Consider the following 8,700-nt stretch of genomic DNA (forward strand, 5'->3'; position numbering starts at 1 on the left):
CACAAGCAGCAACAGCAAAGCCGCCAGATCTTTAGCGTGTTGTAGAGATTGTAGATCTGGCTGACTGTCCACCTGAGACAGCTCTACTGGAAAAGCCCTGGATTAGTGAAAAAGATCACGGTGAACACTGAATGATTTATAGTGCGGGGAAATCACCCTCACACAACCTGCCATGCAAAACATTTAGCACAAGAGTACTTTTTTTTTTTTTTTTTTTCTTTCCATACACCATTTCTTGTCAGGATCATTTTTAAGAGCTTGTGTCTTGGTCAAATTCACACGAAAAGGAAATTGTAAACCTAACGGAGTAGTGATCATAAGTTTCCCTGTGTGATTCTCTTCTTTTGAATAGCTGCTAATAGTGCTCCCTGCTATGTAATCATCACTGATCAATGCTCTGGCGCCTCCATTGTCGCACATGTGCATCCTGCAGACCCTTAATAGCAACTATGGATAATTAAAGAGCAATCAGCAGCGCTTTTGGACTCTGATGGCTGTAGAGTTTCTCTCCAATTCAACCATAAGGTGCCTTTGGCAAGCCAACTATAACTGTGGATGATCATTTATCATCGCTGAAAAATGTTTAGCCTGTAATGAGTAGTTTTTTCTGGATTGCTCGGTTCCATATGATGCTTTGAGCCTGTCGACCTTGCCATTAAGAAACACTTTCAAATCCTCTGATCTACATAACAGTACCTTTGCAGTTGTGTATTCAAAGCACAATGTTAATTAATCATTGGATCGTTATTTTTTTATTTTTTTTTCTTCCACATTACCACTATTAATTCGTACGTGGGGCAGACTTTTGCACAAGAGAAGCAATCATTCAGTTACTTGGAAACATGGCTTAAATGTAATGTAATTATAAAATAGCATTATACATTCACCTCTAATGCTTCAGCAGTTCTACTGTTTATTTTCAATATCCAAACCGTTTAACAAACACACTCCAGTAAATGTTCCAGCCCAGTGTAGGCATTTCAGACAGGCAAATATAAGGTCAAATCAAGAAGTCTGGCAGTAGGGCTTAGAGCAATTTTATAATGTCTGCCTCTGGGGAAGGCCAACAAAACTGTATGTTTTACAGTGCGCATTAAGACAGTGCAATAACAGGCCGTCTTTATTTCAGATTCGGTTCCACGTTCAGCCTACAGGATGCGGTAGGTTAGGGCGTAGACTGTTTCCTTGTTTCAGTGATAGCAGTTGTTCACCCACATTTCATGGAACTGTGGAAAATGTTGGCTTTGGCACAACTGTATATAACTGAGATGGAACATAAGATGGCACTCTGTCAGCTGAAGCCTTTTAGTCTTTTTCATGGTTTTCACCAAAAAAAAAAAAAAAAAAAGCCTTATAGAAGATGTCTATGTTACACTGACTTTACAAGAACTTCAGTTTCAACACAAATTAGTAAATTAAGTAGTGATTAATAATGAATATCATGAACATGTAAGTAAATTGAGGTTTTCTTATATATATATATATAATATAAAATCGTTATTCATTTTCAGAGTAAATATTGCTGAATTCTGTTGACTCCTACAATGAATTTACAAATATTCATTACATAAATTAATCATCAAAATAATGTTATGGAGTAAGGATATCGGGGGGAAATATTAATTAGCTGTTTTTCCCAATTAGTTTTCATAATTACCCCCATTATGCATTCGCTAAGCTTACTGAACAAAAAATAACGCATATATTTGGCAACATTTTGTCATTATTATTGTTATTGTTAATGTTATTATTGTGAAAACAGCAACTATACTTGATTTTTTTTTAAAGGCACTACATGAAAAGCTGTCACTGTTTTTAGCTGAAGTAATTTCATTAAATGAATATAATACTGGTTGGGTTAATGCATGTTTTTTATATATGTGTATATATATATTTTATATATATATATATATATATATATATATATATATATATATATATATATATATATATATATATTTATTTATTTATATATTTGTGTAATGAGTGTATGTTTATGATTTACTTGCAGTCATTCTAATTTATAGAGTTATAGTTATCATTATTATTATTATTATTTTACTTTACTATTGATACAGTCCCCGATGAAGATGTATAATATAAAATTATAAGACGTGCCTTTTAACCTTCTAATAGAAGAAATATTTATATTTTGCCAACAAAAAATAAACTCCTTTAACTCCTTTAGCTTTGCACACACTAAGTCATTGAAAAGAACTGTATCTGAATAGGAGAGAACTCGTACCAGATCAAATTAGAAAAACGGCAAAGGCACACAGTAAGAGAAAAAAAAGAATTACTACAGCATTGGACCTAAAAGGCAAGTAGTCAAGCAGGTTTCTCTTTGTTCTCATCTTGGAACAGTTCTTCTTACCTTCCAGCTACAGTTATATGGTGGAAAAAAAAACACACACACACATCACAGCTGTTTTTGTTAAGAAAGCCAGTGAATTATAGAGTTCATGCAGCTTATACAGTAAATGGGCTCATAATCTGCACGTGTTCATGTTTTTTTCCTGAGTCATCGCACATTCCTTTTTAAGAAGCACACTATAAACATTTAAAACAAAGCTGCTGTTTGATGGTAATCTGCATAGACAGGTTGACCTCATCTACTCCATACATCACTCATTTCCAATCATTTTGCATTTCTCATAATGTAACCCCAGACATGTACTGTATCATTTCAAACTGTAATGAAACTCTTAATGCAGTACAGATATCCAAAATCTTAGCAGCTCATTTTCAGAAAATTTGTCCCAGACGCAAATTTGGCTCCGGCACACAAACAGAGCAAGAAAGCAGACGCCAGTGACACGGGCTTACGATGGTGGGACAGGAAGCATCGTGGATGACTATAAAGCACCATAAATTCCATCAACTACAAAGCACGATAAAAGTAATATGTAACATTATACATATAATGTATAATAAGCACGATAAAGTAATATGTCAAACGTTTAAAATATGAAGTGTTTTTAAATGTAACACAAATTATTTTAATAATAATAATTTGAAAAATCATAATCATAATAAAGCACAAATTCTAATAATTAATAGCAGAAACAAGACTCTTGCTAACAGTGAGAATCCATTGAGGAACTATAGTAGTCTTCTAACTCAACTTGTCCTGTATACAGTCTTAGGGGGGGGGGAGTTCAATATAAACTAATCTTAAGAGTTCTTCTGCTTGATCCTCTGAGGGAGCACTTTTTACAGTTCTGCCCAATATTACAACAGAACATCAAGTATAGTAAAATACCATAAGCAGTATATATAAACAAACATAAAACAATTGATAATGTTGGTATTGATGATGATGATGACAATGATGGTCATTAACATTACTGTTGTTGTTAATATTATTGTTCTTACTCTTGTTCTTCCTCTCCTTCTTCTTCTTCTTCTTCTTCTTCTTATTATTATTATTATTAGTAGTAGTAGTAGTAGTAGTAGTAGTATAACTATTTTTATTACTTCAGTATGGCATGCTAAAAATGTTTGAGAAGAATATTTAAAAGCCTTTCACAAATTAAGCCCCACACCAGGACAACCAGTAACTGGTAACCATGTGCATGGAGACGCCCTTTGAACTGTCTTTACATATGAAGCCTTTACAATGCAGTCCATTTTAACTTTCACTGAAATGTGGATGCTGGATGCTTCTGACATTTAACGTTTGAGGAGGTTTAATCTGACGTGTTCTGCCATTTATGATATATTAGTATACTTATACAGTACTGATATTTTCACTGATTAAGCAAAACGTAATTTTTAGAGCCCTTTTTAAAGCTTATCTCCCAAACTTTCTTTCCAGATTCACCAGGAGCAACAACAACAAAACAACAACAACAACATATTTTGAGCATAATCTTAATAATATGTCAAATATTATTTCAGAACTACTCCTCTACTGTTTTGCATGACTTTTACAAAAGGATTAAATTAAGGATTATAATTATTAATAACACGATTTTTTTTTTTTTTTTAATGCGCCATTACACAGAAACGCCATTAGAGTGTTAAGGGCGCCACCTTGTGGAGAATCTTCAACTTGCTAAACGTGAGTGAGTGTGACTGAGGGCTGATTTACACGTATGTTAAAGCAGATTGGTGTGAGAGAGTGAAACAGTGAGCATGGAAGAAAAAATAAGCTTGGTATGACTAGCTCCCAAAACACAATCCCAGCTGTTCAGCTGGTCAATAGGAATAGTTTCCAGCTACTGACACGAACTCATAATCATAAGGAAATTGCTTTCTGGAAAACTACACAATAAGGTAATAAGAAAATCTCAAACGTTGATTGATAAAACTGACAAGTAATAAGGAAGCTATTAAATAAATTACTAAGTAGCAAATTTGGTCGACCAGATTAAACAGCTCAGCCTGTGTTTTGGCAGCTTAAAAAATGGTCAGGCCAAGCTGGATTGTTCAGCAGAGTAAGTGAGTGAGTGAGGGAGTGATGAAAAGGGAGTGAGTGAGTGAGGGAGGGAGTGAATGAATGAATGAATGAGTGAGTGAGTGATGGAAAGGGAGTGAGTGAGTGACTGAGTGAGTGATGGAAAGGGAGTGAGTGTCAATGAATCTCATTATTGATTAGTTGGTCAGCATGTCATGGGGCTCATTTACTCATTGCGTTACTTCTGTTCCGAAAACACCATAGGAGACTACAGACCAGTTGTATATCCAAAATCCAACGTATATCCAAAATGCTCCACTGGAATAAAGTTGTTTTGACGTTGCACGTTCGATATTCACGGAAATGCTGAAATTAAGGGACCGTCTCTAAAGTTACATACGACATAGTTATACACAGTTCTGACTTCAATAGCATTTGAAGGGAATGACTGACAGTCATATAACCCACTGTAAAGTGTTCATCTAGGTGTCAGGTATGAGACACACCTTTTAGATTTTTGATCTTTATCAAAATAAACTATTAAATCACATTTAAATTAGACATGAATTTCACTGCAGAATGGGCCCATACATAAAATATACATACAAGAAGCACTTAACCTCTTTCAGGATATGTCTATGTTGTTCATGTCAGCAAACAATTCCAATGCGGTTATGGCAGCAAAAAACAGACTGGACCAAAAAATCCTGAAGTCCAAGCCTACTTCTATGGATGAAACACTTCCACCATATGTAGAAGACATGGAGAGGAACAGCAACATCAAGACTATATGTGGCAAATCTCCCTTCACACGTTTATTCAGTGGTGTTGTAGAGAAGACCAGGTGTACACAGACAGAGAGTGGCAAAAAGAATGAATTCTACTGCCCAGGGATCATTAGTGTTCTCATGAACAACTACATGGGCATTTTCCCCCTTTGGAGTGGCATATTGCTTGGGGACCTGAGCAGATTCTCCAAAGAGAATACTAAAGAAATAAAAACAAGGGAAACAAATTGCCATGTGTTGCAGTGGTTCTCAATAGTGAAAAATAACATATTACACACGAAAAGGTTCCTGCAGCCTGCAGATTTCATTACAAAGATGTTTAACTCTCCGCAAGGAAGGTACACACAGCATCAGATGATGCATAATCTTGATAGTCTGTCTCAAGGAACATCTCCAAAGCAACAGACCATTGACCAACAAGAAGAGCAATGGGCCAAGAGATCACAAACTCAAAGACCAGCAAAGCATCGTTTGATCCACCAGAAGCAGTGTCCCAACCAAAAAGACACGAGACAAAGCAAACATCTGAGGATCATTCAGAGGACACATCGGCCCAGGTATTATGCAGTTCTCAATCATGTCATTAAGCTTTTGTTCACATTAATTCATACCACCTCTTATATTATATTCAAATATCCCATTGCAGATCCAAGCTCTGTGGTCTAAGAAAGCATGTGAGAGTCATTGCCGTCACACAGTCAAAGGACAAAAAAAAAGTCTTATATCCTGCATCATTCAGAGCTGAAAACACTCCAGCCACATAAATGGCTGGTGGGGGAGGTAAGAAAAATGATTCATACCTTTGGGAAATGCATTGCTCTTATGACAATTGAAAAATAATCTGTGAACATAGAGGAATATATTAACTTGCGTAAAAATAACAATGTTAAGCCATTGTTGAATATATTGAATAAATGTTAATGAAACACTGGATGAGGTAACTATCATTTATTTTTTATCTTTTGTTCTTAGACAATCCAGCGCTATTTTCAAGTGGTGGTGAATAACAGAGACCAGGGACACAGGATTTTTATACTAGATCACTACACAGCGAGTGTTATACTTCATGGAGGATGAGATGAAGTACGGAGAAACAGTCTCCCAAAGGTAATTATCTTTATCTTTAATTATCTTTAATAATTGAATTCAATTCAATTTTATTTGTATAGCGCTTTTAACAACGACACTGTCTCAAAGCAGCTTTACAGAAACAAACACAGCATACAGATTTTAGGTGTGTGAATTTATCCATAATAGTTTAAGACAGTTACATAACAATGAAATGTCATGTGTTTTATTTCATTAAATGTTTTTAATTTCAGGTGGACTTTGATGACTACGAGGGAATGATAAGTTTCCTGAATGTCAACGGGAATCATTGGATATTTTTGGTGAACACATTTTATAGTCCTCTTTTAATACACACGAGACACTGTTAGATTACTGTATTCTATAGAGGATGTTCATCATTTGGTTGGCTTGAAAAATCACACTGAATAAATGTTCAGATGAGCCAAGACTATTCAAACACCAACCATCAAAATTTAAATATAAACTAACCCGTAGCTGCGGGGGTTTCCTCCGGGTACTCCGGTTTCCTCCCCCAGTCCAAAGACATGCATGGTAGGCTGATTGGCGTGTCCAAAGTGTCCGTAGTGTATGAATGGGTGTGTGAGTGTGTATGTGAGTGTGCTCTGCGATGGATCGGCACCCTGTCCAGGGTGTACCCCGCCTTGTGCCCCATGCTCCCTGGGATAGGCTCCAGGTTCCCCGTGACCCTGAAAAGGATAAGCGGTATAGAAGATGGATGGATGTTTGGATGGACTAACCCATACAAGGCCATATGCTTTTCACTGTGTCTACACCACACACAAGAGACTGGAATAGTTGAATGAATGAATTCATTCATTCATTAATCCATCCATAATTTTAACTGTCAGGCCGGACTTTTTCAAACCAACCGCAAAGTTTTTCTAAAAAACTTTGTTTTGTAGTTTCATTCTAGGTTCATCTAATTTTTTTAATCTTGCACAGTATCTCCACGCAGCATCCAGCCAGGTGTTCGTGGTAGACCCAGCAGGACATGATGAAGAAGCAAAATCCATGCATGCAGCCACTAGATTTCAGTAATATTTTTAGCTTGTTATATACTGTACTTACAAAGATGGGTTACAAATTAGAAAAAAAAAAAGCATGACTGTGTGAAGAGGCCCACTTCTTTTTGATGTGTTTTCTTGTCACAGGGTATTGAACGGTGAATAATATGCTGTGTCCTTGTGTCCTTTCCTATCACCGGATCTTTAGTAAACTAAACAAAAAATTAGATTTTGGGCCAAACTGTCAGCGCTCTCCAGTATCATCTTGAAAATGTAAAAATTTTGAAATATATTTTGAAAAAATTATGTTCTATCCCTCCTGTTGGTGTTCCAGAGACTTGGCATAGCTCTTGCAGATCTCTGGATCCTTAACAATTATTTTCGTAAGAATAAAATGGCAGGCTTCGAGTCTTTTACATTGTGTAAGTATACTAGTCTTCTCATAAGGGTTTTTTTTAAAATGGTGTCAAATCCTTACAATAATTTTACTTATTAACTTTTACTATAAGTAGCAAGCAATTCACAATCATTGTTAAGTGTAAAGTGAGTGAGATATGTAAAGGCAATAATTACCATATACTACATATATAGGAAATTACTAGTAATAGTAATAGTGTTTTACTGCTTAATGTTATCCTGTCAATCATTTTGATTAGCTTAACACACTTTTTTTTCCCAAACATTGTGTTTTAAGCACTAAAGCACAATGCAGAACATTCGTTTAAATTGACTAACAAAGTGGCTCTCTTAAATACAAAAGATTCACAACAACATTTATTGTTTGGATTTTGTACTAACATTTGGTAAAAATATGGTTAAAAAGATGAACCTTACAGTAGTTTAAATCACAAGAATGGGTTTTTATTGGTTTGGGGGCCTTTTTTGCTTTATTGGGGTAGGGATAGTAGAGAATTGACAAGGCAATATAGGATAGAAGAGTGGGGGTGTGATCGGGAAAATACCCCATGAGCTGGGAAACGAACCCTTCATGGTAGGAGAGAAGCAATTGATTTGTCACCTTTCTCTACATTAGACATTTCTTTTGTACGACATAAAGAAAAACAAAGAGTTGATCTTATAATAAACTCTGACACAGTTCTTATGAATTTGTGGAGCAGAATGTTGATTTACTTCAGTCTTGTAAGAACCCTGGAGTGTACCTAGACAACGAACCAGAATGGAGCGGGTAAATCGAGGCTACACAGAGGAAGGGTCAGAGCAAACTGTACTTTATGTGGAGGCTCAGGCTCTTCAATGTTTGTTCAATGTAGATTATGCAAATAGTGTATTGAATATGATTAATGGATTTAGATGTATGTGTTTTGTTTGTTTGTATGTATGGCTGCTGTGGTGAAACAATCTCCCCTGGACAATAAAAAAACATTACCTTATCTTGTCTTATATAGATGGCAAAAGA

The 8,700-nt window shown here is 35.7% G+C and overlaps 1 long non-coding RNA gene across 1 annotated transcript; it reads left to right on the forward strand.

The window, feature by feature from the left end:
* The first annotated feature begins 5,111 nt into the window (after positions 1–5,111).
* Positions 5,112–6,280, forward strand: LOC128625368 (uncharacterized). Its single transcript, XR_008388924.1, has 3 exons — positions 5,112–5,744; positions 5,834–5,967; positions 6,182–6,280. It is a non-coding gene; the product is annotated as an uncharacterized LOC128625368 (long non-coding RNA).
* Positions 6,281–8,700: the final 2,420 nt, after the last annotated feature.

The sequence above is a fragment of the Ictalurus furcatus genome, chromosome 21, assembly GCF_023375685.1.
Source record: "Ictalurus furcatus strain D&B chromosome 21, Billie_1.0, whole genome shotgun sequence".
NCBI classification, from domain to species: Eukaryota; Metazoa; Chordata; class Actinopteri; order Siluriformes; family Ictaluridae; genus Ictalurus; species Ictalurus furcatus.